Source organism: Haliotis rufescens, unplaced genomic scaffold (genome assembly GCF_023055435.1).
Source record: "Haliotis rufescens isolate VD_foot unplaced genomic scaffold, xgHalRufe1.0.p SCAF_4, whole genome shotgun sequence".
NCBI lineage: Eukaryota > Metazoa > Mollusca > Gastropoda > Lepetellida > Haliotidae > Haliotis > Haliotis rufescens.
In genome coordinates, this window is record NW_025964112.1 from 46299671 (window position 1) to 46310316 (window position 10646).

General features: G+C 44.0%; 1 long non-coding RNA gene across 1 annotated transcript in view; it reads right to left on the reverse strand.

The window, feature by feature from the left end:
• Nucleotides 1–1788: 1788 nt before the first annotated feature.
• Nucleotides 1789–10646, reverse strand: part of LOC124152056 — a 90570-nt gene continuing 81712 nt past the window's right edge. The window contains exon 3 of the long non-coding RNA XR_006863458.2: nucleotides 1789–1932. This is a non-coding gene — a long non-coding RNA (uncharacterized LOC124152056). The remainder of the gene's footprint in view (nucleotides 1933–10646) is intronic.

Consider the following 10646-nt stretch of genomic DNA (forward strand, 5'->3'; position numbering starts at 1 on the left):
TTACGCCGCCTTTAGCAATATTCCAGCAATATCACGACTGGGGACAATAGAAATGGGCTTCACACATTGTAGGAAGGTGGGGAATCGAACCCGGGTCTTCGTAATAACGATGGAACGCTTTAGCCACAAGGCTACCGCACCGCCCCTCACAGTCCAGTGTTCAAATGAGTTATATGTCGGTAGTGTTAGCAGTCAAGATTAAACAAACGCATACTAAACTCACGCTTTCGTGCTTGAGTGTGAAAGATACACCAAACAACGTTGTCCAAAATATAATATACACATGAGCATTAATTAAGAAACTAATTCAAAATCAATTCCGAAAAATAATGATAAACCCTCATCAAACCCAAGTGACACCTTTGGGATTACTTTGGGTAAGTGAGAAGGAGAGACACTCCGATTAAAAACTTGAATGAACAGACCCAGGCACTTCACCAGGAATGGCTGAGGATCAATGTTGAAAATCAGATGTCTGATGAGCAGCATGAAGAGACGCCTCGCGAATGTCATCCGTGAAAGGGGGCGGTCGGGTAGCCTAGTGGTTAAAGCGTTCACTCGTCACGCCAAAGACCCGGGTTCGATTCCCGACATTGGTACAATGTGTGAAGCCCATTTCTGGTGTCCCCCGCCGTGATATTGCTGGAATATTGCTAAAAGCGGCGTAAAACCATACTCACTCACTCACTCACTCATCCGTGAAAGGGGTGGATACTCCGGATACTGATTGCCGAGTCCGTGGTTATTCCTAGGTTGACAATCGTTTCTCTTCACAATGTGACAGTCTTATTCGTGCTGTGGACTGGGTGCTGATACTTTTCAGCGTTGTTGAAATGAACGTTTTTAGATTTCTTCGCATGACGCCAATAAATCGGCACCGATTGCTAATGTCAGCTTTATTATGTGTGTGATGGTAGTGGCAGGTGTTCTATTTGTCTGTTTACTTCCCTTTTTTCCCGAGTGGTTATAAAGTGTTCGCTCGTCGCACCAAATGCCCGGGTTGGATTCCCAACATTGGTACAACGTGTGAAGTCCATTGCTGGCGTCCCCCGCCGTGAAACCCATTGCTGGTGTCCCCCGCCGTAGTGACCCGTGAAGATCCGGGTTAGAATAGGTCTTCAGCAAACCATGCTTGCCGTAAAAGGCGACCATGCTTGTCGTAAGAGGCGACTTACGGGATCGGGTGGTCAGGCTCGCTGACCTGATTGATGCGTGTCATCGTATCCCAACTGCGTGGATCGATGCTCATGATATCAATCACTGGATTGTCTGGTCCAGACCGCCGTCATATAGCTGGAATATTGCTGAGTGCGGCGTAAAACAACAAACCAACCAACCCCTGCCGTAGTAATGCTGAACTATTGCTAAAAGCGGCGTAAAACCACACTCATTCACAAACACACTAAAACGCTTTTGTTTGTTGTTGAAATGTCAGAGTCACGTTAACCTTATTTGGAATCCCCTCTTCACATATAATCAGAAGGATGCCAGTGACGCCCTAGCTTGGGGCTGTTGTGTTAATATGCCAAGAATGTGTTAAAACATATTTACTTCAGATTATTGTAGGTTTGTTTTTTTGTTTATAACGCCACACCCAGCAATAGTCCAGCTATATGACCACGGTCTGTAAATAATGGAGTCTGGACAGGACAATCTAGTGATTGACATCATGAGCATCGATCTACGTAATTGGGATACGATGACATGCACTCAGCGAGCCTGTCCGACCGATCCCGTCAGTCACCTCTTACGACAAGCATAGGTTGCTGAAGACCAATCCTAACCCGGATCTTGAGTGAGTCACTGATTGAGTGAGTTGAGTTGAGTTGAGTTGAGTTCAGGTGAGTATTGCCTTTACCCACATCGGTAATCTTGCTGCTAGTTGCGACGATTTTAATCTTCAGTATGAAGCTCAGCGTCCCACACCTCGTCCTGAAACAAACGTATGTCCATTTTCAATACCCAAAATAGATTTACTTTGTGTGAATATGAACAGAATTATTTTAATGTTACAACAAAATGATGATCTATGTTCAATGCTATTTAATTATAAAACACTGACCTTCTGACATTTCGTTTTGTAAGGTCAGAAAATGTTGCACGAGACAAAACAGAAGAAATCAAGGAATTATAAAGTGTGGTATAATATTTTTATTATCAGTGTGTGTAGAGGCCTGGGTGGTTGTAATGTTTGCATTTGAAGGGGGTTGGTGTTTTGACGTGTCAAAACTAAAAAAAAACTTGGTTTCTAAGTCATCGGACCTCAAATTAGAAACCATATCCCGTTGATATTGTACGTTGAGGGGCGCGGGTGGCCATGTCGTCTGAGGCGCCGCGATTCGCTGTGCAGAGTTGCGTCCCTTGGGCACGCCAGAAACCTATGATTGTGGGTTCGAATCCGGTTCGCCCCGATTATGTTTCTAGGTTTGTCAGCAACATATCCGTGCTCGTGGGTTTCACCGAAGTGGTAAACGCCTGAGACCTGCACCACTTCGGGATTTCCTCCCACATTAAGCCGACACGCCGCGATATAACTTGAATAATGTTAAAAGCGGCGTACGTTAAACCCAACTCACTCACTGATATTGTACGTATCTTAGCGAGTGTGCAGGTTGGTTATACGCCGCATTCGATATTTAGTATAATGTCGGGACACAAACGGACTTTGCCCATTGCACTTATTACAGTATATGAACTTAGAAATGAGTTTGTAAACAAACATGTCTTCGGTTCATTTTATAAACAAACGCTATCATCGGCACTATTTTCCAATGCGATCTTTGCTCGTGGAGAACAGACTCACTATTATCATAACCACCCAGTGCCATCGTTTCCATAGCGTCACAATGTCGCGTATCGTGGCCGGCTGTTTAACACCGCTGTGACAATTTCCAAGGGTAATAAGTGCAGTGGTTTTAACTTGCAATTGACATTCAAACTTTGCAATTGACAGGGCTTGCCAACACAGGCATAAATCATGTGACGATGGTATCATTAATGATTGATATGATCATAAATTGCCCTTTTGCTCGCTGGAGCCTAATCGAGGAAAATGGGTTCAACGGTCGTATTCCGTCTCTATCTGTCTGCAATCTGTTGGTTGTCTGTTTTAGTGTCTGGAAAGCTCGAGTTTGTCTGAGAGTATGTTTGACATAAATGGTGTAATATAAGGGTGTAATATATGGGTGGGATAGGTGCTGTGTTATTTGTATCCGATGCGTTTTAGCTTGAGTGAATGGGTTTCATGTTTTGCCACTTTAAACAGTTATATCACGACACGTCAGCTTGTTGTGGGAGCGGTCGGGTAGCCTAGTGGTTAAAGCGTTAGCTCGTCACGTCGAAGACCCGGGCTCGATTCCCGACATGGGTACAATGTGTGAAGCCTATTTCTGGTGTCCCCCGCCATGATATTGCTGGAATATTGCTAAAAGCGGCGTATAACCATACTCACTCACTCGCTCAGCTTGTTGTGGAAGCAAAGCCCATACTGGTGCAAGCATTTACCACTTTGGTGAAACTCACGAGCACAGGGTGGATGGTGGGGTAGTCTAGTGGTTAAAGCGTTAGCTCGTCACGCCGAAGACCCGGGCTCGATTCCCCACATGGGCACAATGTGGGAAGCCCATTTTCCGGTGTCCTCCGCCGTGATATTGCTGGAATATTGCTAAAAGCGGCGAAAAACCATACTCACTCACTCACGAGCACGGGTATGGTGCTGACAAACCAGGTGAGATATCCAGCGTGAATCTTGGATTCGAACCTGCGTTAATAGTTTTCTGGCATTTGGTGTCTTAGAGACGCTAGTCTGCAGAGTCGGTCGTACACGCCATCGCTTATGATCAGATATCTGTGAACAGCGGATCCTGGGAGGACAAAGGGACGTAATTCTTCGAAGCGATTTGCGGCGCTTTTGACAACTGGGCCGCCTATCAGTTTTTCAACCATGTTTGTTTCATAAGATCCTTTCATCCATCCATATTTATCCATGGAAACACATCGTATCCCAAAAGCAGCGACCTATGCTAATGGTGTCACTCACTGGATTGTCTGGCCCAGACTTTTATTTTAATACCACCGTCATATCGCTAGAAGTGCGAGCCGAGTCGTGAAGTTATTGGATTTTACCCTCGTTTAAAACTGTATCTGCCCAGTTTCAAATACACATTTCTAGTTCTCGGTCGAGTCAGCAACACACTACCAAAGCTCGTGGTGACACTGATTGTAATCTGCAACGATAAAGCAGCTCGATAGCAGTGGAGATAGACTGGCTTAGTGCTAATGGGGTCTCTATGTAGTTGAGTGGTATGTTGTGTCTTTAACGTGTGCTGCTAAAAATACCAAGAAGCTGTATATAATTGCGTGAGTAATAGCTGTGTGATGTCTGTTGTGTGTCTTTGCGTGAATGATACCAACAGGGCATCTGTTGTGAGTCTTTGCGTGTGTGATACCCGCATGCCATATGTTGTGTGTCTTTGCGTGAGTGATACCAGCATGGCATATTTTGTGAGTCTTTGCGTGAGTGATACCAGCATGGCATATGTTGTGAGTCTTTGCGTGAGTGATACCCGCATGCCATATGTTGTGTGTCTTTGTGTGAGTGATACCAGCATGGCATCTGGTGTGTGTCTTTGTGTGAGTGATACCAGCATGACATCTGTTGTGTAACTTTGCGTGATTGATACCAGCATGACATCTGTTGTGTGTCTTTGCGTGAGTGATACCAGTATGGCATCTGTTGTGTGTCTTTGTGTGAGTGATACCAACAGGGCATCTGTTGTGTGTCTTTGTGTGAGTGATACCAGCATGACATCTGTTGTGTGTCTTTGTGTGAGTGATACCAGCATGGCATCTGTTGTGTGTCTTTGTGTGAGTGATACCAGCATGTCATCTGTTGTGTAACTTTGCGTGAGTGATACGAGCATGACATCTGTTGTGTAACTTTGCGTGAGTGATACCAGCATGACATCTGTTGTGTATCTTTGCGTGAGTGATACCAACATGACATCTGTTGTGTATCTTTGCGTGAGTTATGCCAGCATGGCATCTGTTGTGTGTCTTTGTGTGAGTGATACCAACATGGCATCTGTTGTGTGTCTTTGCGTGAGTGACACCAGCATGACATATGGTGTGTGTCTTTGCGTGAGTGACACCAACTTTACATCTGTTGTGAGTCTTTGCGTGAGTGACACCAACATGACATCTGTTGTGTGTCTTTGCGTGAGTGACACCAACATGACATCAGTTGTATGTCTTTGCGTGGGTGATACCAGCATGGCATGTGTTATGTGTCTTTGCGTGAGTGACACCAACATGATATCATGATATATGTTGTGTATCTTTGCGTGACATCAGTTGTATGTCTTTGCGTGAGTGACACCAACATGACATCTGTTGTGTATCTTAGCGTGAGTGATACCAGCATGGCATCTGTTGTGTGTCTTTGTGTGAGTGATACCAACATGACATCTGTTGTATGTCTTTGCGTGAGTGACACCAGCATGGCATCTGTTGTGTGTCTTTGTGTGAGTGATACCAGCATGACATCTGTTGTGTGTCTTTCTGTGAGTGATACCAGCATGGCATCTGTTGTGTGTCTTTGTGTTAGTGATACCAACATGACATATGTTGTGTGTCTTTGTGTGAGTGATACCAGCATGTCATCTGTTGTGTGTCTTTGTGTGAGTGATACCAACATGACATCTGTTGTGTGTCTTTGTGTGAGTGATACCAGCATGGCATCTGTTGTGTGTCTTTGTGTGAGTGATACCAGCATGGCATCTGTTGTGTGTCTTTGCGTGAATGATACCAGCATGGCATCTGTTGTGTATCTTTGTGTGAGTGATAACAGTATGACATATGTTGTGTGTCTTTGTGTGAGTGATACCAGCATGGCATCTGTTGTGTGTCTTAGTGTGAGTGATACCAGCATGACATCTGTTGTGTGTCTTTGTGTGAGTGACACCAACATGATATGATATCTGTCGTGTATCTTAGCGTGAGTGATACCAGCATGACATCTGTTGTGTGTCTTTGTGAGTGACACCAAGATGATATGATATCTGTTGAGTATCTTTGCGTGAGTGATACCAGCATGACATCTGTTGTGTGTCTTTGTGTGAGTGATACCAGCATGGCATCTGTTGTGTGTCTTTGTGTGAGTGATACCAACATGATATCATGATATCTGTTGTGTGTCTTTGCTTGACATCTGTTGTATGTCTTTGCGTGAGTGATACCAGCATGGCATGTGTTATGTGTCTTTGCGTGAGTGACACCAACATGATATCATGATATATGTTGTGTATCTTTGCGTGACATCAGTTGTATGTCTTTGCGTGAGTGACACCAACATGACATCTGTTGTGTATCTTAGCGTGAGTGATACCCGCATTACATCTGTTGTGTATCTTTGCGTGAGTGATACCAGCATGACATCTGTTGTGTGTCTTTGTGTGAGTGATACCAGCATGGCATCTGTTGTGTGTCTTTGTGTGAGTGATACCAGCATGATATCTGTTGTGTGTCTTTGTGTGAGTGATACCAGCATGGCATCTGTTGTTGGCTTTGTGTGAGTGATACCAACGTGATATCTGTTGTCTGTCTTTGCGTGAGTGACACCAACATGATATCATGATATCTGTTGTGTGTCTTTGCTTGACATCTGTTGTATGTCTTTGCGTGAGTGATACCAGCATGGCATGTGTTATGTGTCTTTGCGTGAGTGACACCAACATGATATCATGATATATGTTGTGTATCTTTGCGTGACATCAGTTGTGTGTGACCAAGATGATATGATATCTGTTGTGTATCTTTGCGTGAGTGATACCAGCATGACATCTGTTGTGTGTCTTTGTGTGAGTGATACCAGCATGGCATCTGTTGTGTGTCTTTGTGTGAGTGATACCAGCATGATATCTGTTGTGTGTCTTTGTGTGAGTGATACCAGCATGATATCTGTTGTGTGTCTTTGTGTGAGTGATACCAGCATGGCATCTGTTGTTGGCTTTGTGTGAGTGATACCAACGTGATATCTGTTGTCTGTCTTTGCGTGAGTGACACCAACATGATATCATGATATCTGTTGTGTGTCTTTGCTTGACATCTGTTGTATGTCTTTGCGTGGGTGATACCAGCATGGCATGTGTTATGTGTCTTTGCGTGAGTGACACCAACATGATATCATGATATATGTTGTGTATCTTTGCGTGACATCAGTTGTGTGTCTTTGCGTGAGTGACACCAACATGACATCTGTTGTGTATCTTAGCGTGAGTGAAACCCGCATTACATCTGTTGTGTGTCTTTGCGTGAGTGATACCGGCATGACATATGTTGTGTGTCTTTGCATGAGTGGTACCAGTGTGACATCTGTTGTGCATCTTTGCGTGACATCTGCTGTGTATCCTTGCGTGACACCTGTTTCATATCTTTGCGTGAGTGATACCAGCGTGACACCAGCTTGACATCTGTTGTGCATCTTTGCTTGACATATGTTGTGTGTCTTTGCGTGAGTGATACCAGCATGGCATCTGTTGTGCATCTTTGCGTGACATCTGTTGTGTGTCTTTGCGTGACATCTGTTGTGTATCCTTGCGTGACACTCGTTGCATATCTTTGCGTGAGTGATACCAGCGTGACACCAGCATGACATCTGTTGTGCATCTTTGCTTGACATGTTGTGTGTCTTTGCGTGAGTGATACCAGCATGGCATCTGTTGTGCATCTTTGCGTGACATCTGTTGTGTGTCTTTGCGTGACATCTGTTGTGTATCCTTGCGTGACACTTGTTGCATATCTTTGCGTGAATGATACCAGCGTGACACCAGCATGACATCTGTTGTGCATCTTTGCGTGACATATGTTGTGTGTCTTTGTTTAAGTGATACCAGCATGACATCTGTTGTGTGTCTTTGCGTGAGTGATACCAGCATGACATCTGTTGTGTGTCTTTGCGTGAGTGATACCAGCATGGCATCTGTTGTGTATCTTTGCGTGACATCTGTTGTGTCTTTGTGTGAGTGATACCAGCATGGCATCTGTTGTGTGTCTTTGCGTGACATCTGTTGTGTCTTTGTGTGAGTGATACCAGCATGGCATCTGTTGTGTCATATGCGTGAGTGATACCAGCATGACATCTGTTGTGCATCTTTGCGTGACGTCTGTTGTGTGTCTTTACGTGAGTGATACCAGCATGGCATCTGTTGTGTAATTTGCGTGAGTGATACCAGCATGACATCTGTTGTGCATCTTTGCGTGACATCTGTTGTGTGTCTTTGCGTGGGTGATACCATCATGGGATCTGTTGTGTATCTTTGCGTGACATCTATTGTGTGTCTTTGCGTAAGTGATACCAGCATGGCATCTGTTGTGTCATATGCGTGAGTGATACCAGCATGGCATCTGTTGTGTGTCTTTGCGTGACATCTGTTGTGTCTTTGTGTGAGTGATACCAGCATGGCATCTGTTGTGCATCTTTGCGTGACGTCTGTTGTGTGTCTTTACGTGAGTGATACCAGCATGGCATCTGTTGTGTAATTTGCGTGAGTGATACCAGCATGACATCTGTTGTGCATCTTTGCGTGACATCTGTTGTGTGTCTTTGCGTGAGTGATACCTGCATGGCATCTGTTGTGTATCTTTGCGTGACATCTATTGTGTGTCTTTGCGTAAGTGATACCAGCATGGCATCTGTTGTGTCATATGCGCGAGTGATACCAGCATGACATCTGTTGTGCATCTTAGCGTGACAACTGTTGTGTGTCTTTGCGTGAGTGATACCTGCATGGCATCTGTTGTGTATCTTTGCGTGAGTGATACCAGCATGACATCTGTTGTGCATCTTTGCGTGACATCTGTTGTGTGTCTTTGTGTGAGTGATACCCGCATGACATCTGTCGTGTGTCTTAGCGTGAGTGGTACCAGTGTGACATCTGTTGTGCATCTTTGCGTGACATCTGTTGTGTATCTTTGCGTGACACCTGTTGCATATCTTTGCGTGAGTGATACCAGCGTGACACCAGCGTGACACCAGCGTGACACCTGTTGTGTATCTTTGCGTGGATACCAACATGCTGTCTCTTGCATATCATTAACTCTGTGAGGCAGGGTTTCACGAAGCACGTTATATGGATGTGTTTGTGTCGGGGTTTTTGTTTGTGTCGTTAATAGAGAGTTTAAACCAATGTGGTTCCGTATTTGTAAATGTGTAGTATGCGATCCGTTATCATATAATGTCATTCTTAAATTAATGAAGTAACTTTAGAAACCGTATATGAATACAATGGTTGACTGCCCAGTTTATCATATAGTACTAAATGACTTACAGCCACGTTTGTCTACAGAAACTCGCACACACCGAGAATCCCCTATACCTGTTGGGAATACCATAACATAATATATGACTCAAACAGACATCGATCTATGAAGCTTAAAAATAGTTCTTGTTTTGTGACCTCATCAGCATATCTATCGTGATACCTTGTTAATCTGATTGGTTAATCGCATCGATGACACTCTGCATTATATGATCAAGTGATTAATTGTCGTCAATTTAACCGAGGATTTTAACGGGATCCTATTTTGGGTTCAAATCAGGAATGCATTAAATATTAATATGCCCATCAATACAGTTGAGTAATATTCATTTTGAATCATTCATTGATGCGGTCTAGAGCATCACGTATTCATTCCTTCGAATTAAGGATCTGATTAATGCAATATTTCGTAATTAATATGTTTCTTGACGCTGTCCCGCATCATGAAGTTTTCATATCTGGGAAATTGAATTTGAAACGGTATCTTAACTATAAAAGTTAAGTTTGAAATAAATAAACCCAAACAAATGTCTTATTATCTGCAAGTCTGTGTACTATTTATCATGTTTGTGCAACAGATTGTCAATATCTGCCTTAATTTAGGGCACCAAAATAGATTTCCCGTCGTCGATGACGTCATTTGAGACGTCATTTATAACGTCACTGACACAATATCGTTTTCTCGTACTGGCATTTGCAGAATGAGCAGTGATTTGTATTTAATGACGCTTTGAACATAATTTCAGTTATGTCAGCTAAGATAATCATCGAGCGCTCATTCCAAACACTGTTTAATCACGACATGAGGCTTAAGACGTCGTTCTATTTATGGTGTCATTTGGGTATATTTCATATGAAAAAAACCAACAGGCAGTAGAACGCCTCCGTGGTCTCGAGGTAGAGCGTCCGCCCGGAGAGCGGAGGGTCCGGGGTTCGATCCCCGGCCGCGTCATACCAAAAGACGTTAAAAGATGGTACTTGTTGTTACCCTGTCTAGCGCTCGGCATGAGGGGCTAAAACAAGGACTGGTCGGCTCGGAGTCCGGACTAGTACAAGCAGCCACACACACATACGCGTGCATGCACGTCGCTATATAAGTGCAATAATCTTGGACGCAACGTTTAGGCCAATTTCCCCTCATCTCACCTCACCACCAGGTAGTTATAATACGTGTGACGTATGCAGTAATGGAATCCATTGTGACGTATTTCGGTCACGTGTTTCTTTTAGATCTGCCAGCCCTTGGGCATCGCTCAATGGCTTACTTTAACGTGAAACGTTTGGTGCCGAGAGAGGGTCATAATCGGTGTAAACCTCGGGATAGGTTCT